At 49.5% G+C, this 24,559-nt stretch overlaps 1 pseudogene; it reads right to left on the bottom strand.

Annotated features, from left to right (window-relative positions):
* The window catches only part of LOC120838814, a 38,242-nt pseudogene extending 14,193 nt beyond the window's left edge, over positions 1 to 24,049 (bottom strand).
* Positions 24,050 to 24,559: the final 510 nt, after the last annotated feature.

Consider the following 24,559-nt stretch of genomic DNA (forward strand, 5'->3'; position numbering starts at 1 on the left):
AGGGGCGGGACGTGCGAGCGCGGTACCGGTTGGTGTCTCTTTGCGCGAGTGATCGCGCGGACGGGCGCTTTGCCGGGCAGAGGGCGCAGGCCCGCGCCTTAGGCGCGGGGTTGGCTAATTTGGCTGGTGGATTGTAGAGCCTGTCTATACCGTACATAGCGCGTTTTCGGTTTTTTGTCTTGTTTTAGGTATGACACCACTGTTGTAAATAAAATTTTCTAACCAGATTGTTCTACGTTGACCGCGGCGCCATGACACCCGCATCGCCGCCCCAGCCTACGAAGGCATGTACCTTCGATGTTTCCTGCCCGCCCAGCGCGTCACTGGATTCCATCTTCGACGCGGCGGCGGCCATTGTCGGCACTGCCGAATTGTATTCCGTGAAGCATCTGGGAGGCACCAACTTTAGTTGTCTGTTACATCGTCGTCGGCCATGAGCCGAATCGCCAACGCCGGGGCCCTGATTATCGGCGGAACAAGCGTCAGCATCGTCCCGGTAGGCCCGCAGGTGACGTCCATTACGTGCCTGTACCTACCGATCTATGTGAGAAACGAAGCCCTCGCCGCCGCCCTCTCGCTTTACGGGAAGGTTCTGGATATTCGCTTCGGCGTCAATCAAGATCATCCCAAGCTCCGGGCGGGCACCCGCTACATTCGAATGGAGATGAAGGAGCCTACACCAGTGCCGAACTTCCTCCGCGTCTCCGGACATCGGGCCACTTTCGACTACCGCAGCCTCAAGATAGTCTGCCGACGCTGCCAGCAGGAGGGCCACTTCGAGGTGGCCTGTAACGTGCCCTACTGCACACGCTGCGCGGCCTTCGGCCACGACACCGTCGGCTGCGCGGCCGGCTGCGGACGCTGCGGAGCGGCCCACGCCACTGTGAACTGCACTCAGCGTCGCAGCTACTCAGCCGTAGCTGGCTGCAGCCAGGACGATCTCCCGGCCTTGACTCCGGCGTCCCAGACTCCGAAGTCCAAGGACAGGCCTCCTACCGCCCCTCCTCCCCCTCCTGCGGTGACGGCCCACCGAGCCCCCAGTGACGACCCCGTCCGAGCTTGCCCCGTCATCGCAACAGTCGAAGCCGGCAAGCGCCACCGACGCTAATTCGAACGCGTCACAGGACGCGGCCGAGGCCGCGCTTTCGAACGCGGTTGAGATCGGATCTCTGCACGCGCCCACTCCTCCATGTCCCGGCTTTGAAGAAGTACTGGTGAAGGAGGAACCTCCGCCAACGCCGGAACTCCACCAACGCCGGAACTCCGCCCCAGCCCGCTTCCCAGCTGGAGCGACATCACGGAGGACTGCCTCATCGTCAGACGACCGCCTCGTCATCAACGAGGTTGCCCACGACAGAGACAGCACTCTGCCGCGCGGCCGAGATCGTCGCCGCGGCACTTCCGAGGAACTGCGAAAAACCTGCAGCCGCAGTCGCAGCCCGCATGGCGGTGCCGAAGACGGGAAGCGAGTTCTTTCCAGCAGCGGCGAATCAGAGTCCCCACGATCCACTCCAGCAGCCGCAGCGGCTCCCAAGCGGTTGCGGAAGGACCTCGCCGCGCTGTCTGACTGCCCGTGCATCACGTCCGATACATCCACGAACTAGCAGTGAACACAACGACCTCCCCCCTCCCCCGCCTTTTCGCACACCTGCGAGTCATCACCCTGAATGTTCAGGGCTTCCACAGCGTCACAAAACAGATCGGGTCCTCCAGTTCGCCCGAACCGGCCGTTGCGACCTCCTGTTCCTGCAAGAAACGAACTTCCACAGGCAGCACGACGTGGACCTCTTCAAGCAGCGGTACGGGGTGGACTGTTTCTTTTCATACGCCACCACACGGAGCTCGGGAGTGGGCGTCGTTGTCATAAACCGCTCGCTCCTCCGGCTCAGCGCGTGCTGCTTCGACCCCGACGGACGGTATACATCGCTTTTGATTTGTCCCTGGACGGCACGCGCTTTCGTGCCGTGGGCGTGTACGCTCCAGCCCACCTCTCGCAATCCCCGGCTTTCTTCAAGAGCATAGACGTCCACCGGCTCGACGCTCGCCACTGCCTGCTCCTCGGCGACTTCAACTGCGTCATCGATTCGAGGCGTGATGTCAGGGGCCCAGGTTACGGACGCACCACGTGAAACGCCGGCGAGCTGATACGCCTGATGCAGCACTTCGACCTGGTGGACTGCTGGACTCTGCTCCACGGCACCACCTTCGAGCATACCTGGCAACGATGAAATTTGAGCAGTCGCCTGGACAGGTGCTACACTTCCGAGTTTCTGAGCCCCTTTGTCAATGCCTGCTGCGCAATGAACTTCCCTCCCTCCATCGTGCACATCTCCGACCACCGTCCGGTACTCGTAGAGCTCCGCTTCAGCAGCGCAGCCAGTTCTCAATGCACCTGGCGTCTCGACACCCGGCTGCTACGAGACAAAACAAGTCGCGACTGCCTGAGAGAAACCTTACGCCGGTCCTTCCATGGAGCGGCACCGGACCCGACGACCTTTGACAGGCTTCAAGAGAGCTGGCGGGTGGCGTGCGTGGCGGAGGGTCGTGCCCTGCGTCGGCGGCACGCCGAGCAGCTCCGAGACACCTCACTGCGAATTCGGATCGTGCGACGGGGCGGCGCGGGGACTCCGCTGACCCGGGGCTACCTGCAGCAGCTCCTCGACCGTTACCAGCGACAGTTATGGCTTTGTACCAATGCAGCCACGACCTACCATGGACGGGTCGGGACCTCGGCTCACCCCGAAGTGCTGTGCTATGCCCACCGCACCGAAGTGCGCGAACGACGCGTCCCTTCAGTGCCGACCCACCCAGACGCGCCAGCAACACCAGGCCAACCGTCGGTCTCCGGTTACAGCGCCCACTTCCGGGCCCTGACAACCACCGAATCGGCGGCGGACCGCGCGACCCTCGTGGCGCACCCCTTCCTGTGCGATCCCCCGCAAGTTCCGGAAGACCTAGCCGCACACCTGCACGAGCCCCCCAACCCCGAAGAGGTATACTCCTTGCCCTGTCAAGAATGAAAACTGGGTCCGCGCCGGGCCCGGATGGTTTTCCCGCCCTATTCTACCGAACCTTCTGGGACGTGCTGGGCAACTATATCTGTGCCGTGCTCCGGGAATTTTTCATGGAGCACCGCCTTCCAGAGTCGTTCCGCCGAGGCAGAATCGTTCTTCTGCCTAAGAAGGGAGGAGACCCCAATGACTCGGGCGCGTGGCGTCCCATCACGCTTCTCAACGCGAGCTATAAGCTGCTAGCGTCGATCATCACGCAACGCCTCCACGGCATGCTCCCGGACCTGGTGACACCCAGCCAAACGTGCTCGATCGTCGGCCGCAGCATTCGGACCCTGACATCCCTGACGAGGGACGTGGTGCAGTACACGAACGCTCGCCAAGGCAGAGGCCTGATCGCCTCCCTCGACCAAGCGAAGGAGTAAAGAATGTCCCTCCCTGAGGGTCAGGTTGTTTTGTCCCGGTCCTTCCTAGAAGTCATAGGTCAGGGCCGGGCGATCGTGGACTGCCGCGCTGGATGGTCGCTTCTTGCTCGTTAGTGGTGGCGGAGCCTCGAGGAAAGACGCTCAAAGTCGGGAGCAACGGGTGATAAAAACAAATGTATTAAAACGTCAACAGCAAACTTGGTTACCAAACTCTACTGTCCGCTCATGGCAGTAGAAATACCAAAAAAAAACCGCGCCTCGGCGCAAAGTGCCCACCGCGCACGGTGAGGCTCAAGGAAACTGCTCGTCGCTCGCGACAAAGCTACACGGACCGGCGGACTGCGGGAGATAACTTGCTCCGCGCACGGGCTTGTTCAAACTCAGCGTTTCCTCGCCAGTGCGGACGAGAAAACTCCCCGCTGACACAGGGCCTGTCCAATCAGGACGATTATACAATTCTATTGGCCCGAGTGTCAGCGGGTCCTCCACCAATCACAGAAAGGCCACCGAACTCGTTATTTCCCTTTTCTAAGAAGAGAAACAATGCCAATCCCCTAGGGGAACTCTCCAATCGGGGCGATACCTTACCGCTTTACGGGGAAAACACCCCCCACTTCGCTGCGTCAAAACAAATTGGCGCCGTGACCTTCGAACTTAGCGAGTAAAGCGTAATAAAGTCCAAGTGAACCCAGACCGGCGCCCCTCGTCGCTAAAACCTCATTGTAGCAGTCTCCCGACTGGACAAGCCGTCACTGGGAACGCGCCGTGACGACAAAGCCGGGGAGGGTGCCACTACCTCGCGGCGACAGGCAAGAATGTCTGTTTCCTTCCCGGGCCAAAGATTAAAAAGGGCTCAAGCCGCTCATTCCCCTATCCTCGGGGCGAGCCGTCGGGGTGCCCCCATCCGAACGGTTGAAGGTCGATTACCTCAGTTTCCAGGAAACGATTAAATACTCAAGCGACTCCTACAGAAGGCTTTCGACCGGGTGGAGCACCCGTTCCTCCTAGCCGTGCTCACCGCTTTCGGTATTTCCCCTGAAGGGGTTTGACTCTTCGAGACGCTCTACGGTGACATGAAGAGCGACCTGTGTCTAAATGGCGGCGTGACGGCCAGCTTCCTGGTCACCCGGGGGGCCCGCCAGAGTTGCCCAATCTCGCCGCTGCTCTTCGTCCTTACCGTGGAGCCTTTCCTAGCCAACGTCGACAGGAGCCCCCAGGTCTGCGGACTCCTCCTGCCCGGAAACGGCGAGGTGAAGGTGTCGGCGTACGGCGACGACATTACACTTTACCTGAGGGACACCGACGACCTCGGAGCGGCTCTCCGGATCTTCGAGACTTACGAGTCTCTCTCCGGAGCGAAGCTCAATGAACAGAAGAGCGCGGTGCTGTGGGTTAACTGGCCGCCTGACCCCTCTTCGCCGATCCCGGCAAAAACTTCGGTCACGATACTTGGTGTCACCTACCGTTCGTCGGAAGTCTCAGCGGACATGTCGACGCGCCTGGCGCGCGACATCGGGGCGAAAGTAGACCATGCTCGCGCCTACGCTCCTCCCCTGGCCGAGCGCCGGTATCTAGCCTACTCTGTCTTCTGCGGGCGCCTCTGGTATCTGGCGCAAGCAGCGCTCCCGACCTTGCGTTTCATACGACAAGTGAAAAGCGCACTCTTCAGCTTCTTCTAGTCAGAGAAGACGGAGCTCGTCACCCGGCCGGCCGTCTGCCTCCCGCGCGAGCGCGGAGGGTGGGGCTTCCCCTGTGTCGACATCGCGCCCGCAGTGCTCCAACTTAAGACCACGCTGAAGATCTTGCGCGATGAGCACGGCCCAGCCCGATCCCTCGCGCTCCACTTCGTGGGGCACTCCCGCCGAGACCCATGGGAGTCGAGTCGCCGATCTCACCGGGCCCCTGTGCCGAAACCCCGCCGCCACACTACCGAAGGGCAATCCGGCTCTTCAAACGTCTGGAAGAGCGGGCACCCCAGCTGGTCGTCCTGTAGACACCGACAGCTCGTCTCACCGAGGTCCTCCTAGAACCGCAGATTTCGGTAACGCAGGTGGAGCTCGGAGACTCTTTTTCCTGGTCCCGCCTCACTTCTTCGTATCTTCCGGGGCACCTAAGGGACTTCGAATGGCAGCACGGCTGGGGCGTCCTCCCCAGCAGAGGCCGCCTGCTCCGCTGGGGCGTGTCGCGCACAGACGAGTGCCCTAACTGTGGGAATCGCGAAACGAATGTGCACGCGGTGAAGGAGTGCGTTGTGGCGCGGACATTCTGGCGCGTCATCCGCACGAGCTTCCACGGTTAAAAGGGCCTCTGACACGCCAAAAAAAAAAAAAACTTTTTTTTTCAAGCTAGGCGTTGAAATGGCATGTCAGGACATTACAAAAAAAAAATGTTTCACTATAGAGGTGCGTAGTGTTTTTATAGAAATAGAAATACGAGGGCCATTTCAAAGTTCCCGCCAGTGCACTGTGACGTAACAGTCTACCGCAAGGTGTCGGGGCGGTCAGAAGGGAGGCATCGCCGGAAGTCACGTGAGTTGTATCCCTCCTCGTGCTTACCGCGGGCGCGAGTAATATTTTTGTAAATATTTTTGTTATTCTCCGCACCTCCACGAGCGATCCAAGCAGACAAGGTTTCTTTTATTTGCTCTTCATCACTTAATGTTGCTGTAAAGGTAGAAAAAGAGGAGTCAGTGAATTGACGTGATCAACTACAATGCCTAGAAGGTGTGTGAGGGACTGTCCCGGTATTTCAGCAACTAAAGAAGAGATCACACTGCATGCATTTCCGAGAGACGGCAGGCATCTTCAGTCTGGAGAGTATACGATGATTCGACGACCTCGGTGTCCGAACCTTCAGCAATGCAATTGGGCGGGTCGTACGCTAGCAATCCTAATTTCTGCGAGCGTTCTAATTTTTTTTTTCAAAACTTGGTAGCTTCTTTTGTGCCCAGTATAGCTCTATATCATCGGACTGACGGCATGCACTCGTACACTGGCTTGTACTCGCAACGCTTTCATCATTGACCTCCATCACGTCGATCCACTGACTCCTCGTCCCCAACATTTACAGCACGCAAACTAACCAACGGTGAAGCGATAAAGAGCTACTTGAACTGAAACTTCGTTTTCTACAATCGCTCGTACAAAGAGAGAAAAAAAAAAATAAAAGTCCTAGGCACGGTCGCGGAGAGCACGAGGACAGAAACTCATGTGACTTCTTGCGAACTCACTTTTAGTGACGTAGGTCGATGCCTTCCCTCTGACCGCCCCGACACCTTGCGGTACACTGTTACGTCACAGTGCACTGGCGGTAACTTTGAATTGGGCCTAGTATTTCTATTTTTGATAAAAAAAACTACGCAACTCTATAGTGAAAAATTTTTTTTTTGTAATGTTCTGACATGCCATTTCAATGCCTAGCATGAACTTTTTTTTTTTTTTTTGTCGTGACCTACAGAAAAAGGAAGAAAAGCGATCGAATGTAGAATCGTCGATCAGCACAAAACGTGAAGATCGCAGGAGCTTCCTTGCTAAAATGTGGCTGTGATTACGGAGTTACCTAGGGCTGACACGAATTCCCCTAGGCCCTACGTCCGACGCATACATTTCGCGTCGATTCTCAGACATTACGTTCAAACAAAGCTAAGAGAATGGAAAAATTGCATGCTAAAAACACTCAAAGTTCTATCGATCCTCGAACACATCCGGGAATCCAAGCACCGGTACGGCGATAGGGCTGATGCTGTCTCACAAGCGTTAATATCGAGATGATCAAGGGCGATTTTGCGCAAAAAGGGTATAAAATCTCCTTCTTTCATGTTTTCACATTATACTTGCGTCAGCGAGCACGAAAAAGCCCGAAGTCGTTGGAAAGCAGCTGCACATCACGGCTACCGCGCCCCGAACAAACTCGCATCCGCCAGCTCTGGGCGTTGCCACCTTACCGATGACGTCACGGCTCTTGTGAGGTCACGTGACGAGTGGTCACTTTTGCGTACAACATGGCGGCAACCCGGGGGGGGGGGGGGGGGGGGGGGAGTGCTACTTCCGAACTTCCGGTTTATCACTTTAAGACCCTCTATCTCGTTGCTCGTAGCAGTGTTTGCACTCATATTGATCGTGATAACACCGCCTAAGGCAAATATTTTCAAGGTTGATGAGTGTTTTACAGCGAAGCTGTATACCTCTACCAGCCAAGGAAATTTTCGTGTTGCTGGCGTTGTAAGCAAAAAAGCTCCCGGCGAGCAATTGAAGGCAAAGCAGCATATCTCCTTCGAAATCAGGCATACAGCACACAGCTCAGTATCCGTTTCAATAAAGAAAACCCCAAAACAAGCCTCAAAACCACATGATGGTTGATAAGGCGCGTGTAAACAATAAGAACACCCTCCCAGGAATTTCAGTAAAGATTAGATTTGCAGCTACTTCGAAAGGGGTTGACGTCATTCGAAGCCCTCGCGTGAAGTGCAAACCGCTTAATGGATGATAACGGCGCCTGCGAACAATGCGAAGAACGTTCCTTCTACCCGCGTGTGTTTTCGTGCCGGCGTTCTCACGAAAGAAAAAAGACTTCAGAAGATTGAAGCGAAAAGTACAAACACCACGCATACAACATACAGGACCACATTCGTTTGAATAAAGAATAAGCACAAAACAAGCATCATAACCATACAATTAATGTTAAGGAGCTCCTGAAAACAATGCGAAGCACGTAGCGCTCACCGCATACGTTCCCGGTGAAGATTACTGTTGCCCAAGCTGCCGCGGCGATGGCAGCTTGCGACGTGGAAAGTGGTGTCACTAGCCCCCTTTCTGAAATAAGAGAAGAACCCGCCCCCGTTTGACCTTACGTCCGGACGCAGCGGTTGCTACGAGCCATCTTAGCCAATCCCGTTCTGTGGACGTGGCCTGTGATACGCTTTCCGTGCGTCGCTGTGCCCCCTTTCTAAGGTCAAGTGACACTCACATAGCCTCCAATTAGGTCCGCGATGGCTCGTAACATCCGCTGCGCTTAAACCCAAGATGAAACGGAGTATAGCAACTGATTTCATGGTTGCTGCAGCACCGCGATGAATAGGCCACGCATAGGTAGGACTCCCGAGGAGCAGCGTGAATACTAGGAGCGGAATAGTGAAAAGAAACGGCAATACGACCAGCGGCGGCGTGCTGCGACCGGCGGTGGCATTTCGTATCGTGCAGTAGGCAATCGCTGCAGGTGACGCCACAGCTTTGCTGACCTTCACAGCCTGGATTGGAGCCCCGATCTTTTTTTAAGTTATTCATTTTTCAATTATTATTTTACACCCGTAAACTGACGTCCGCTGCGGTCTCTGGCGTTATTTATCGCTCGGAGGGCTCATTCAACAAATACTGCCCGTTTGCTTATGTTGAGTAATGTACTGGATATTCCATCGGTGCCATTCGTGCCTCGTATACCGTTGTCAGCAATACAAGTACCAGCTGCGTGGGCTACAAGCGAAGTATGTATGCCCCGGGGACTCATAATATCATGTAGGAAACCCTAAGCGAAGGTGCCTGTGTAAATGAACCTTTATTTTGAGCGTTTTTCTGTTTTTCTGTATGTTCTAATGGCACAGCTTGCGCTCCACCACCCGGTGTTGGGGTTTGTATTCGCCCCCCAAAAACTAGCTTTCTTTTGTTTGCCGATAAATATTTATCGTCGGCTGCGTTCATCGTGTCGCCTTGTAAGGTGCCACCGCGCGCTGTCACCGCGAAGCGGCGTGAACGAAGGGGTCGAGTGGGTAACAAGCAGGGCCGGATTAAGGTACGGGCTAAGGGGCCTGCAGCCCAGGGCCCCGACTCTCTGGGGGCCCCCATGCGCAGCTCGTAGAAAAAAAAAAACACAAAAAAAAACGAAACCTAAAAATATTTCGGAAAGCGATGTTGCTTTGCCGCAGCATTCGAGAAGAGGGATATACAAAGATAATGGCGATGTCAGCGAGGCCGAACGCGCACTTCGCGTAGCACACTCCTATCCCCGTACAAAGCCGGCCCTTTGGGTGGGTGACCGGCCCCTGAGGGTGCTTGTCCGCTTTCGTTTGAAAGCGGCTTCGAGCAAACGAAGAAAACACGCGAGGGGCCCCACGATCTGGGGTGTTTCGCCCCTCTATTTTTTTTTTTTTTTTTTGTCAGGAAGGGAAATGTCATAAACACCTCCCCCCTCACCCTACTCGGGCTCGTGTCTCGTGCGCGCAAACACCCGTTTTTGAGCAGCGCTTACACTTTGAAAGTGCGGCCTTCGACGCTGCTGGGGAAGGGAACAAAGCTGCATGCCGTCTCCACGGTGGTCTTGCCGGAGTGCTCCCTAGTTGAAGCCAGACGGGAATGGTAATTTTTTTTTTTTGTATTTTGTAACTACTTTATATTGATTAAAAAATAAAGGAAACTGCAGTATTTCCCAAGTTCATTGCCTTAACCAGACATCATTATCATCATCGTCGTCGCCATCATCATCATCATTAGGGCCCCGGAAGCGTCCTTAGCCCAGGGCCCCGAAATGCCTTAATCCGCCTCTGGTAACAAGCACCCCAGTGAGCCTTTTGTTTTCCACATATATCAATCGTCCAGCCGCACCGCTTGTGCCGCCTTGTAATATGCCCCCACGGACTGTCACCGCGAAGCGGCGTGAATGAGGAGGTCGGGTGGGTTAGCACGAGCCCCCGTGATACAACACGCCGCATTCCGCCATGCACTGCATCTCCAAAAAGGGGAAACGCCACCGCCGTCCTTGAAAAGAGCTGTGTACTTATCTCAAACAAGGAAAGGGCGAGCGCGAAAGGGTCATTATATCGCCTCCTGCTTGCGAAAGAGCGGAACGTTCAAACAGGCCAATCAACGCTCAAGATTTGATCCATGGTTTTACTTCGTGAGCGAACGGCAATCCGGTGCGCAACCACTATTGGCCCTCTCCTCCCCCCCCCCCCCCCCCCCCCCCCACCATCTTTCACAACGCTTAGAAGAAGAAGAAGAAGAGCGAACGGCAATACGCGGCCGAGATCGACATCCGCCGCCTTGTTACTGTTGCTCTCGTCAACGAGCTATCCAAACGCCCTCGGAAAACTACCGAGTAATTTCTTCGGGCTGTCGCTTCGCAGCCAATGATATCCAGACATTAGACGATACATGCGCCGAAGGTAAAATCACGAAGCGAGAAACCTGGACGTACCACGCCCTGCGTTTTTTTTAAGTTGTCATTGAGCGTTGAAGTATTAACCAATATCGCCCGTTTCCGAGCCTGGTTTTAGCAGGCAAGTTGGTGATGATCGAGCGTGACATAATTTTGCTGGCAGTGCACATATATGTTACCTGACTCGAGGCAGCGTTTGTCATCTGTTTCCCTAGAGCCAGGGTCACTGCTTATATTTACATCATACAAAAGACAGTGAGTAGGCATCAGCCACTGCGATATCCGCGGTTCGAAAGCCGCGTGTCAAGTTTCTCCCCAAACTAGTTGCCATGCGCCATCCGAAGCACGTATTTCGTGATGAGTTGCGTTCGAATCTGTTTTCAGACTCTCTTTTGCGTGATGTATACAAGCGACCCCGACTTAAAGCCGCGGACAATACTAACGCGTCACTCCAAAGACAGTCGGCAGACACTGTCCGAGGCATTCTCTTATGACGGTCCCGTGACATTGGTCATACGAGAACTGACTGCGGACAAAGCATACTTGAAGGCTTCGAGGATTCTTGAGGTGGCAGGCACCGTGTCGTTTGGATTATATAGGAGCAGTGGTTTGGATAATATAGGAGCATTCGCACAACAAGTCTTGATCTTCCGAAAAAAAAGAAAGAACAAATATAGGGCGAGCGAGCATTTGCACCACGAAGTCGCATGTAGTTGAGTCGTCGGAGTCTTTCTTTTCGCGGACCTCCTGGCGACCTTCGAAAGCTCATCAAACAAAAAACTGAAAGAAGAAAAAAAAAAAAAAAAAAAACACAAAAAAACGCTCCACACTGTGAAAGGAGTCATGGAACGATTTTTCTACTTTCGCTAAATACCACTTAGAATCTCTCTCCAACATTAATAACTAGAGAAACTTGCCTTAGTTTTCCTTTCTATATAGGCAATCGCAGCCGCCCAAATAATTCGGGAAATATGAGAATCGTTTATCCCCTCACCTAGGAGCCAGAACAAGCGGTCACGTGGCCTGGTGCCTACTCTATGCCGCCAACTTTAGTCATACCCACGCGCTGGTGTTGGGAAAGTAGTAGACTCGTGCTTAGTTCCAGACATTGTCAGAATTCGGCTATTTTTATCACCGCAGTGATTGGACACGAGCCACTATGACCCGAGTGTCCGTCGAGACATTGATTGTTACGAGCCAAAGTCGAGTGCTCACGCAGTTTTCGTGTCCAACCCACGAGCCGCGCTCGACCGTCGTCAGGCGGGTTGGTTTCGATCCCACAATTACGTCATCGAGCTTTGCGAAGGTAAGACGGAAAGAAATAGTCCACTTTTATTCTCGCAATTTCACCGCGACAAAGGAGCTCCTAAATCAGTGGCTGTCTGTGCGAGTATACTTGGGCCATACTAGGACCAGTATGCCTCTGCAGAGCCATAAACATTCCAACCCGATATCGTTTCATCACCTTTTCAAAGCTGTTGGTCATTCATAATCCATCCCCAAATGCAGGGGGACAAACGAGGAGGCCCGGTCGCTAAGACGGGACGACGGATATTCTGTAGGCCGGACACAGATCTTCGTCGGATGCCCGCGAGCTTGGAAGATTAGCGAACACCCGTGACGCAGAGCGCGTGACCTCAAAACTCGATTATGTTTAATTCTCTCATCGGGGAGAAACCCCGTCGTGCGAATGCACCACTAATGTAACCGACCGAATAAGGATGCCCAAATGCTGCGCTGTGAAACACCCTGCAGGTCTACTTTTCCGCATAGGGGTTGGAGAGCCTATAAATGGGCTAATTGAGAGGAGGCGGCTCGTAGTCGGTCGAACGACGCAGCTTAAAGCATGCGCACTATAAAAGAAAAAGGTATTTCTGACAAATCATCTCAGCAGAGAAGTACGGCTATTGAAATGCTTTCCGAAGTTCCGGCATTTCAATAGCTCTTGTAACTAAGGGAGCGTACAAGTCTTGGTTTGCTGTTAAAATGTTTTCAAAAATAACACCCACCAACCCCCCCCCCTCCCCCCCTCCCCCCCCCCAAAAAAAAATTAAATAAAAAAGAATAAAAGGTTGGAACACCGGTTTCAAGTTTTGCTAAAAGTAATACCCGGCAACTCTCGCAATAATAAAAAAAAAACGGAAATTATGCATTTCAATAAAAAAAATTATCTTTATAAACACACCCCTATAATTAGATCCTTCAAAAATAAATACAGTCGCAATCTTTTTTTTTTTTTTTTTTTCAATAATTATATTCTTGTTTATGTTTTGTTTTGCGGATCGAGAAACCAACTTGCCTTTGAGGATCTCGATCCGAGGTGACCTCCCTCCGGTTTTCCGTTATCCACCTCAGGAGCCTGTCTAGTCTCTCCGGCTCGTCGAAGTTCGCCCTCACTGCGTCCTCCAGTCCCTTGTTCAGGTTCCAGCTCAGCGCGTTGGGCTCCCTCGGCATGCACAGGTACTTGAGCTCATCGCGGCCGGTCACGAAATCCCGATGTTCTCCGACGACCGAGAAACAGCCGACCTCGCGAGGAGCTGCGTACTGGGGCACCCTCCGGACGTCCCTGCCAGCGTCTGTTGGTAAGGACCCCACGAAGGTACCGGAGACTGCTGCTGCCATCCCAGGCTCAATCTTCCGACCGGAGGACATGTCTTGCCGGTCAAAGGGAGAAAATATGTCAGACACAAAGGCTGTAGACGTGCCTGTCCAGATCTAACGCCGGTGTTTTGGATATCCGCCTGGATTAGGAATGGAAGAATGGCTGCATATACATGTATGAAAGCAATACCCGTGTTTGCGGTAACCTTTTGTCTGATGGGATGTAAACCATAAACCTCCCTAGACCCCGACTGAAGAAAGCGATGTCGAGCCCGTCGCGCACGAAGATATAAAAGTGAGCCAGGTATCAGTGGAGTGTGCTTAAACACAACGCGGCTGCCTGAGTGTAGGGAACTCAAGATACGATACTTGATAATGTTTCTCTCGAGCGGGTAGAGTCCAAAAAGAAGCAAATTTAACACTCGCTAGAAGTATCTGCCGCTCTTTAGTCGGTATTCTGTTTCATTTCAGTGCCGTGTGTTTCATGTGAGTCTTATCAAGAATATGCGAGGCACAGGTATATTCTTTCTCTTTCAAGCCCAGCCTCGGAAGTCTAGCCTTCTTCGCGTACGATGTCGACGTTCGATATCGTAGCATTCCTCCTCCTGCACAGGCGCACGCCCATTTGCTTGAGCCTATCTTAATAGATTGATATCCATACCCCACAGTGGCGTAGCCATGGGGGAGGCTTATGGGGCTTCACCCTCCCCCCCCCCCCCCCCCCCCGAAATCCTGCCTACCCTGTAATATATAGATAAGGTTTGGACCCCGTCTTCCTTCTATCTGTACCCTAATTTATGGACATCCCAGCAACCTCGGACCCCCCCAACCCCCCAAAGAAAAACCCCTGGCTATGCTACTACTACTCCAAAAGTCAATGTGACTATTCGCTACCTTGATTATGAAACTGGAAATTATATTTGATTCTATCTGGAAACCTGAAATCCAGATTGCAAAGTATTGTCAAAGGTATATAGACGGTTTTTGTCTCTGAGTATCTATTTTTTACGGTCTCTATGATTTTTGTCGTTGTCCGTCCAGGTAGCGAACACCAATAATACGTGGCACCAGACACATTTACGAATTGTTCACCATAATTTAACTTAAAAATAGAGAATAAACTTAAGATTATCGTCTTGGTGTAATATTATTTCGCACAGTGAATATTTTGTTTCGTACACGGCAAGCCTGTTTACATTATACGCCTGAAACTAGGCGCGAAGCCAGCAAAGCTCATTAGGTTTTATTCTCCTTCGCTTCGTGCCACAGAACCAAACTTTGTGCTTCAAATGAAACGACTTCTACATGCCTGATCAAAGAAAGCAAGCTCTGTTTTGTTGCGGGAATTGTTGCTTCTTTGCGTTCATAAATATCTATCCCTCTCGACAAACCCCAACACTGTATACGTATTAAACTACACACACTCGTTCCAAACAGACGTGCCACTTTCTCGTACTCCGCTCGCTTGCGTTCCAGCTTTCGTTCCGGTCGAGTCTCGACCTTCCCGGCTGTTGCTCTCCACGGCTGCATCCGGCCGCTGCGGGTACGAAGTTCAGCTCGCCCCCTCGCGCGCCATCGTCTCCGCAGAGTAAAGCCGATGCCGTTGTCAAAAGTTCCAACAAGCTCCACGAATAATAGTCATGAATGGTATGTATGCCTCAGGAGTGTCGTGGTGCCGCCAGCTTGGAGGGCGGGACAACGTATTTCCACCATCGTACATTGAAGAAAATCTTAGCTCCACTTGCACTCGTGATGGGCAGTCACCTGAATACGGCCCTATATTGTAACGAAGAAAATAAGGACTCCTCTTCTCCGTTGATGAACGATAGTGATGTTAACAAACAATTGTTTGTTTAAGGAATAGGATATAAAATCTTTACGGCAGATATGGCCAATTCTTCAGCAAATGTTGGGGGAATAATCCTGACCTAAGGAAACTTTCCCTGCCATTCTCCTTGACCACACACACCCTCGGCGGGAGCCCCGACCACTGCCAAACTCGATAAACAAGGTTCCAGACAAAGGCGGGCGAGCCGAACTCCTCCACAGCCGTAAGGGGTCCCAAGTTTGCGAGCTAGCGGGCGGACGGCTCCACAGCCGAAGGGGGGTCGGACGTCCAGGTTGGTTTCCAGAGGCAGACAGATGTCCAAAGCTTGCTATCCGGGAGCCAAGACCTTACGGCCCCTCCGTCGCCGCTTATATTGGGTTCAGCAGCATTCTGGGGTCCTCCAGTCCACCAATCAGAAAGTTTTGGAAGGACCAATCAAGAGGGGTTTCCTGAGCACCAATCAAAAGGCTCGGAGCCCAAAGCAAATACGAACATCTAAAAAACAAGCGCATATACGAGACAGAACACATTCCAAACGAAGCCCACAAGAGCAGCCATAAACAATAGAGAGCACATTCTTAGACACAGTCATTATACATACGCAGAGCAAAACCACCTCCGAAGTAGAGATCCCAAATGTAAACGTACACAAGACAAAACGTTTCCAACACGGGGTTCTATAAACTAAGTGTAGCGTTACAGCGTTCACGTTCGCCCCCAGCTGGGACCCCCCGACTCCCGTGGAATCCAACAGCCGTCCCGTGTAGACGGGAAGAACTTTCGAGAAAGGCAAAAACATAAAGTGAAGCTGGACTAAATACTCGCGCGAGCAAAACTTCGCGACAATATACATGGCTTGCACGTGACGTGATTGCACCATGCTGGTGGTTGTCGTGGGTTTGGAAAAACAAGGTTCAATTCTGATGAAAAGCAAATTTATATTTTGATTAGACCGTTTGGCCTAGCAACGTTTGGATTGCATACTTGTTATTATACGCCTAACGACAAATGTCTTTTATATGAGTATTTATTCAACGTCCCTTAGATTATTATTATAATATAGAATAAAATATACAGCTATAAACCATAAACCTACCATCAGCATTATTTTTAGCATATTTAGAGGCTTAAAATTCAAAACTAGTGCATATACCTCTAACCGAATGTATGCTGGATAAAAAAAAATGTATAAAAAAATCGACGCAAAAAATATATACACGGGTGATTTCAGATAAGATCGACCAAAGGGTGGCTGGTCGACATTTTTAAATCAACTGATGTTTTTATATGACATTGTCTAGTGTCTGGTATAAACGAATCCACACTTAGTTTTGACCAGAAAAAAAATTTGGAGACAAGAAAAATCGTAAGGCAGGGAGAGGTGGACAGTTGCAATAACGCGCACTGATGGAGGGGGCAAGTTTGAAAGTGAATAATTAAAACAATAAAATAAGGAGAATTTTAAAACTTTTTACAAACAAACTATGGGTACAACTTGCTTGTAATATAAAGTAATAATATTTATTAAAAATTTATTTAGTTTTCCAAAAATTGCCAAACATGCCTGCTCAAACGACAAATGGCAAACTTTGGAAATCTGTATCTCATGAAATAATTTAATCATTATTACATAACTTGCAGACATTATTTTACTAATATATGGCTATTATTGAAAAAATAAATAAGGTATCTGAGTGACACAATAGTTACAATATATTTAGGCAAACATGGGAAAAAAATCAAACAAAGAAAAATTCCAATGCGAATAAAAAAAAAAAAACACCACCTTCGATTTTTTTAAAATTTGGGTACCCTGTTATACTCTATTTCGGCATTCATTTCTATTAAAAACATGTTGCATCATTGCACTGTGAAAGAAGAAACAACTCCCCAAAGTAGGGTCCCTTTTCAAAGCCTACACTTAGCAGTGTCCTATACAAGAAGTGACTCTGAGTTCCAGTTTCATGAAACTTGCACAAATCTTTTATATACATTTATTCAGATGAGGTCATTGATAAAAAGAGCGATCGGTCACACAGTAAAAGGGAGGAGAAACTATATACAGCATTTTACATAAGCGTACAAAGTGGTATCATATTAGAGACTAATGATTTGAGAAAAGATGATGCAGTGTGAAGTTGTACCTTCCGGTATATTTTACATCTAGAGTAAAATAAATAACTTTACTTCCACACACAAAAACAAAGATATAATATTAAGATATTTAGGTTGGCTGTGTATTTACGATTACAAACAATTTCAGGTGACGGATGCCATAGTGCCTAACTGGAGCAGCTTCGATGCTCTCGGTGTATGAATGAATAGTGGCAAGCCGATATATTTTATCCTGCTCGAAGATAACATTTTGGGATTTTTTTTACAGTGATCAGATAAAAATTATTAGTAACCACCAACAAAAACAGTAGGTTAAATACCCCGTGAAGAAAAATGTGATAAATAAGATGTCCCTGCATTCAAAATGAGCAGTCCTTGGGAAATCAAATTCGGCACTTTACGCTAAGGTTTTCCTCGCTGTACCCATTTAATAAAGTTGCTTCCAAGCAGATCCGACTGTCCGTGCTACATATACGTCACAGGTCCCTTCTGTTGATGACTTGCTGAGCCGCCACGCGTGCCAAGACTGAGCCAGGGAAGGCGCGCACCGTCAGCCACTCTTCTTTTTTTTTTGTTCACGATACCGAACAACCTCATTTTCGTCCAGATATACAAGATGCACGCCTTTCAGTTTCTTTGATAGAACGCTCACCATTGTCCTGGCCGTCTGAATTGCGCTTACTGAACGTTTTCTCAGGTTGTTCAGCGTGGCCTGGTGCTTCACGAGTCCGCCAACTCCGTCACATGCATTTTTCCCATGTCCAGATGCAGAAAATAACCACTGGGCTTGTGGGCAATCGTCCTTTGCAAATTGGTGAAGCTGGTAGCGATTCTTGAAATGACTGGCGGCGCCGTCACGTACGAGTATACCGCAACGTTGTCTTCAACCCACTCCTTCACTTTTTCTAGAGCCAAGCAAGCGTGAGCGGCGTCGTGACACAGGTCCTCACTGATGATGGCAAAGCTGTTTGTAGATTTTCTTGTCGTCACTACACATGTAAATATCGAAACTTGTTTTTTTTTTTCCAGTGATATGCTTGCACTTCGTCAGGAAGCACGATGGTCCAGTTTTCAGCAAAGTCAAAATGAAAGACAATGCTCCCGCGTTGCATGCACTGTTTTTCATCGTAGATCGCTTTACCTTGCGTTTGCCGGATATGGTTGTGAAGTACCCAACTTCCAACCGTCACTTGGATGACTTTTAGGAAAGTCTCAGGTTCCAAAGTTTTTTTCACAAGGTCGCCGGACTCCCATGTTGCAAGCACAATCTCTTCATCCTCCGGGATATCAAGTTCCTGGAGTGTAAGAAACTGGCCTTTTGGGCAGTGATCACAGTCTCCTTGAAGGCACAGTTCTGTTGCTGGGTCGCACAGAAATGCCGAGTTCATTTCACCAGTGTTGAATGTTGAGCCTGTAACGTTCTCTAGAGCGGCAATACAAAGATAATAATTGGCGCAGCGCACACAAACGCACACTTCCTGGTGTGGAATACATTGGACCCATCTAGGGCGCAACGAATAAAATTTCGTTAGCCCAACGCCGGAATCAGGATGCTTGTCTTTGTATATACGGAAGGCCTCTCGTATTGAGCGTGTCATGAAGCGCTTTGGCACGAACGTTTTCTCTCCGTTGAGCATGACAGAGATGACGTCCTTCTGGTTGGGACTTTGGCGCGAACATTGTAGCTCGTCTTTCGTGAAGTACTCTAGGGCAGCAGACAGGTTCTCAGGGCTCACCTTGCACCTCGTGTAAGGATCCGGCTCATACCACACGCCATGCTTTTCCTTGAGTTTTCGGGATTTACTGATGAGGTACATTGAGGCCTGTGGAATCATCTTTTGAACCTCATTCTTCGTCAGTGTTGACGGCAGGGAGTGTAAGCAGTTGACAACGTTCCCGGAGAGAGGTGGCGGTTTCAGAGGCCTGCCGAAAGTTGTCCACCCACTCAGTGCATGTGGAGCATGTTGGTTCGGACGACCCCGATGGTGCGTCCCTGTCGTACGCAATACGTAGCCTTGAGCGTATATTCTTGACAGCAACCTGCTCCAGTCCTGTCTGCTTTCTCTTGACATAGGCAGGCCTGTCCCGACTTCTTACGACGCTTGGTTGTCTCAGCGGCGACACATCTGTAGGTAGTATGCTGCGATTTAGATCTTCAATTGCTTCTTCAGCTGGCACAAATATGTCAGGGCACTGCTCTGAGCTTCGCATCGAGATCTCCTTAGTGATGTGCATGAAGCAATGGTAGCACAGGTAGTCCGTCGCACTCACTTTGGTGGAACAGTCAGGCGGAAGAATTTGCTTCAACGAGTTTAGGTCCAACTCGCCAACACTTCGAAAATTCCGCTGCTTTGGTATAGTCTTTTTGTGTTTGCAAAAGTAATTTGCACAAAACACTCGTTCGGAGCTCCAGGACGTCTTCATAATGTATACATAAATAATAGCAATTAAACCCCAACTGATGGCATATAATTGCCAAGTGAAAGAACTACTGGGTGCACAAGTGACAAGTCCGAGGCTGAGGAGCTCACCCACTGCAAACGTACATTTGAAAAGAGAGGTCACAACTGAGACTGTCGGCAAAGCTTGATCCACGTCAAAGGAAGAAAGAGGGAAAGTCTCCAGACAAAAAATTGTGGTCAGCGGCCTTCGAAAAAGACTTTCCGGAATCGCACTGTCGTCCCTCCACGCGCTGATATGAAAGCACCCGAGCTTCTACCACGTGGTTCATGACACAGCCTGAGCCATGTCGGCGACCGGTTCGCGAGGGGTTGGCGGTGGGGTTACGTTGATGGTCACTCGGATTAGCCCTTGCTGTACTGAGCTACCGCCTGCAGTGCCTTATCGCCGGCTGGTGTCAACAACGAGAACACACACACCCTGTCTACACCAAAACTACAAGCGTTCACCGCACACGCGTCGCCGCCACTTTTAAGCTTTTGTGAAATTGCTTTCTTTTGCCGCGGAGAACCGCCTTATCTTAACTACGCGCCTGAAATCCTTCCAGGCGGGCGTACACAATATCAAGCGTTTCGAGAAATGCCCGTGGAGTAGAACTATGGGAAAATTCGGAGCCCGCGATGTCGATATCGTCGCCGTTGTGTTAGTACGCCGTCGCGTACTGCAGTCCCCCGTTGGGGGAGGGGGGGGGGGGGGGGCGGTCTTACTACGATAACATGGCGACAGCGTTTACACTCTATGTATTTACGCGAGGCTCGAGTATTTGGGGATAATGCTGCCGGTTGGTGTGCCCCTTTGTGCCTGATATTATCGCCCGTGACGCCAGCGAGTGAGATGGCGACAGGCATGACTGCTCAGTAAACAGGCGTCGGCGGCCATGTTTTGCTGGTTGAAGCGAACCCCCTTGTCCTTGACAGCGAGCGGGGAAATGCGAAAAAAAGATTGTATCGGCCGTTTTGCCAGAACTAGCGACGAGTGTCGTCTGCGGTTTCCGGCAACTATTTTGCCATAATCGTGAGCTTAGCGAGGAAATGATTTTTGCTAGCCACAGAACACTACCACGCAGAAAGGGAATGCTTGAACATGTTTTCGTTCTGGATATATATCAGGGATATATATGAGAGAGAGAGAGAGAGAGATGAAGGTAGAGCGGAAGAGGGAATTCGCGTCTCCAGCTCGACGCTCGCCCCCCCGCGGCGGAAACGGGAAGCGCTCTAGTGAGGGTCCCCCGATTCTCCTGCTCAGCGGGCATGGCGGAACTGCTCACGATCATGGCTCGCGAAATGTCGTTTCCGAATGCAAACAACACTCTTCACTGTCCCAACGTAGTGCTGCAGCCGGTATGGGATTGTACCTTACTGGAGAGTTTTAGTATTGCGGATAGAAGCAAACGCAAGCGGTGTGCGTTTGCCTTAGAGTTGCGTGCCCCAGGTTGTGCGTGCGCCTCATCACCATGCGCCATCCAAGACCGCGATTTCGGGCTCCGCGCACGCGCAGTGTGGAACGCGCAAAGCTAACGCAAACACACAGGGCTTCAGTTCGCTCGTATACGCAATATTGAAACTCACTACTGTTTCACCGGCTTCCAACGCCAACGAAACGTGCTGCAGTGAGCAGACGTGCAAGCAGGTAGGCATTCCTTCGAACTGGACAGGCTGAGATTGGCAAAACGACGGCGAGCAAATACAAAAGCAAATAAATGTTATGAAAAAACTAATAATTAAAAAAAAAGTTTTTTTTTTTTTTTTTTTTTTTTTTTTTACTTTTGGGCATTTGGTCTGGAAGTATATTGGCGGTGACTTTGGACGTTTCGCCGATCGTCAAAAGTCGCGACTTTGATAGCACAATATACTTTACCCACAATTAATGTAATTTTACATGGATTTCTCACATTAGCTAGAATGTTTCCATTGATTTTAGACTATTTTTATTTTTTTTGCAATTAAAATGCATCAATTGTAACCAGTGATGATAATTAGCACAGTTTTCATTGCCATGTTTCTTCGCGCGTTTAAAATTAGATCATAAGCAACAAATTATATTAGAGCTAGAAGAATTACTTATACAAATATCTGAATTTTAATATTATTATTATTAATAAAAATCGCGGCAATGTATGCCTCTAATTACCGCCAAGATCACGAGAATACTCTTTTTAACCATAATAGTCTTTCTAGAGAGGTATAATTTTGTTTTCTTTTTAGCATATGAGAAACTCTGACATAGCTATCAAGATAGACAAACAGTTAAACGCTGGATGTAATAGGAAGTCCTACGCGTCACGCGGTGCTATAAAAACACACACGCACAATTCAGCTGTCTGACTCGGATTCCGTCTTGGGTTGTTGCAGTGAGAGCAGCATTTATCAGTTTATGCGTTTCGTGGACATATTGTAAAAATTGGAATTATTCACATATTCTTGTGCTGGGATGATTGTCATTATTTCCCATCACAATTATCTGTGCGAGAAAAAGGCAGCGAGAACGTACAGATATCAGCACTGATTTTTTCAACAACTACGAATATCAGCCTGGATCGAACAGTATGTCACAATATAAAGTTTCCGCGAACAACTTTTCTAAGTAAATAATTACGATATGAGACACATCTTGAGTCATGAAAGAATCCGAAATTAAGACCTCTGTCGAGAAATTAAATCCAAAATAGAGATAAGTTTCGGTTTCGCTCCAGAATTAAAACGCGCATCCTTCCGTAATTAATACGCTAAACACCGTTCTTGTTCTTAGGTTAAAGAGGTGACCTGCGCTCATAAAACATTCGCTTCTTCGTATTACCAGAAATAATTTATGTCGCTCAGTGAAGCCAGCACGCTAGACAGGCTCAACAGCGGCACGCATCCCTGACCCTCACTAAACCCGCCATCTTGGAAAATGAGTGGCGCCACCTATAGTTAGTTGGAGTCGCGAATAGCATATAGTGTCGCAGGAGAATAAAGTAAACAAAGTTCCTAGTGGCCGATGGCTGCATGATCTTTTCTCGGATCACTAGTCCGTAATATGATACCTCTTTGTACACAGTAGTTTCTCCTTAATTTAAGTGTGCGAACGATTTCTTTAGTTATCATTGGCCTCATCTGAATAAAAATATATAAAAGATGTGTGTTGGTTTCATGAAACTGGAACTCAGAGTCAGTTCTTGTATAAAACACTGCTAAGTGTAGGCTTTGAAAAAGGACTTTACTTTGGGGAGTTGTATCTTCTTTCTCAATAAAACGATGCAACATGTTTTTAATGGAAATGAATACCGAAATAGAGTATAACAGGTTACCTAAATTAAAAAAAAAATCTAGGGTGTTTTTTTTTTTATTCGCATCGGAATTTTTCTTTGTTTGATTTTTTTTCCATGTTTGACTAAATATATCCTAACTATTGTATCACACAGATACCTTAGTTATTTTTTAAATATTAGCTATATATTAGTAGAATAATATCTGAAAATTATATCATAATGATTAAATTATTTCATGAGATACAGACCTCTAAATTTGCCATTTGTCGTTCGAGCAGGCATGTTTGTCAATTTTTAGAAAAATAAATAAATTTTAAATAAATATGATTACTTTATATTACAAGCAAGCTATACCCATACTTTGCGCCTAAAACGTATTAGAGTTCTCCTAATGTTATCGCTTTAGTTATTCACTCTCAAACGGGCCCCCTCCATCAGTGCGCGTTAATGCAACTGTCCACCACCTCATGCCTTACGATTTTTCCTGTCCCCAAGTATTTTTTCTAGTCAAAACTAAGTTTGGATTCGTTCATACCAGACACTAGACAATAACATATAAAAACATCAGTTGATTTGAAAATGTCGACTAGCCATCCTTTGGTCGATCTTATCTGAAATCACACATACACACACTTAAAATTTTTACACCCTTATTCGTGTAAATGGCTCGTCCTCTGGCTAACGCCTTTATTTGTGTAAGGGTGTTAGCCGCCGGAGGTGGTGAACATCGTGTTAACTGCTAACACCCTAAAAACAATATGGCGGCCAGTATGCGACAGGCGATACGAGCCTGGCGAGCCGTACGCGGCTTCTCGCCGGAGCAAGAGCATACGGCTCGCACGCTCGTTTGGTGTCATCTGTAGGCGCAAAAAAACTTTCCAAACATCTCTATGTCCAAGCGCCAACACCGCAAATAGTACGAGTAAGGCCGAAACCGCTGGAGACTGAACAGCCGAGACTGTCGCCGAAGTCTCGCTCGGCCTGCTCAATGCCGGTCGCATTTTCATCGCATCAGAAGCGCTTATAAAAAAGGGATAGTTTTACAAAACACTGACAGGCTGGCTTTATTGAACAAAACGCCCACTTGCCGTGGACGACAAGTTGACAAGGAATCGCTCCGACACCCTCTGTCGACAGCGGCTAGGAGGTATCGCACTCGCGCTCCGTGTGGCTCTCGATTAACTATTGCCTGTGCTCACCTCTGTTACGTGCGTTATCCACTCATGAACGTTTGTGCGTGAACAGCGGCATTCAGCACCTAGAACACGCGCTGGGGAAGCCGCCTAACCTCCTTTTGTTGCAATCAGGCAGCATGACACGGCGACACAGCCACACAGCTACCAGCGGAACTGGCGGAACCGAACAACTCGGAGCGATCAACACGACGGATGGACTGATGGCATCCAGCCCTCTAATAGTTATAGATCATCAACCGCCACACTTTTCAAATTGGGCGGCGACAACCCCCATCTAGCGACGAAAAAAAAAAGTGATAAACATTTGAAAAAAGAAAACAGCTGTTTTTTTTATTTTGCTGCCCGCCCGCGGTTACATCTACTCACGACATGGACATACGCACAACACTCAACATACACACGGGGATACAAGCATTGATCAATTGCACGACACACAACAAATAGTACATACATCCTACTTATACAAACCAACAGTTTAGTTAGAGTATTGGGAGGTGGAACAAGTGCCCCGAGCGGTATATATGCCC

This window comes from Ixodes scapularis, unplaced genomic scaffold (genome assembly GCF_016920785.2).
Source record: "Ixodes scapularis isolate PalLabHiFi unplaced genomic scaffold, ASM1692078v2 PGA_scaffold2__306_contigs__length_199485367, whole genome shotgun sequence".
Lineage (NCBI taxonomy): Eukaryota > Metazoa > Arthropoda > Arachnida > Ixodida > Ixodidae > Ixodes > Ixodes scapularis.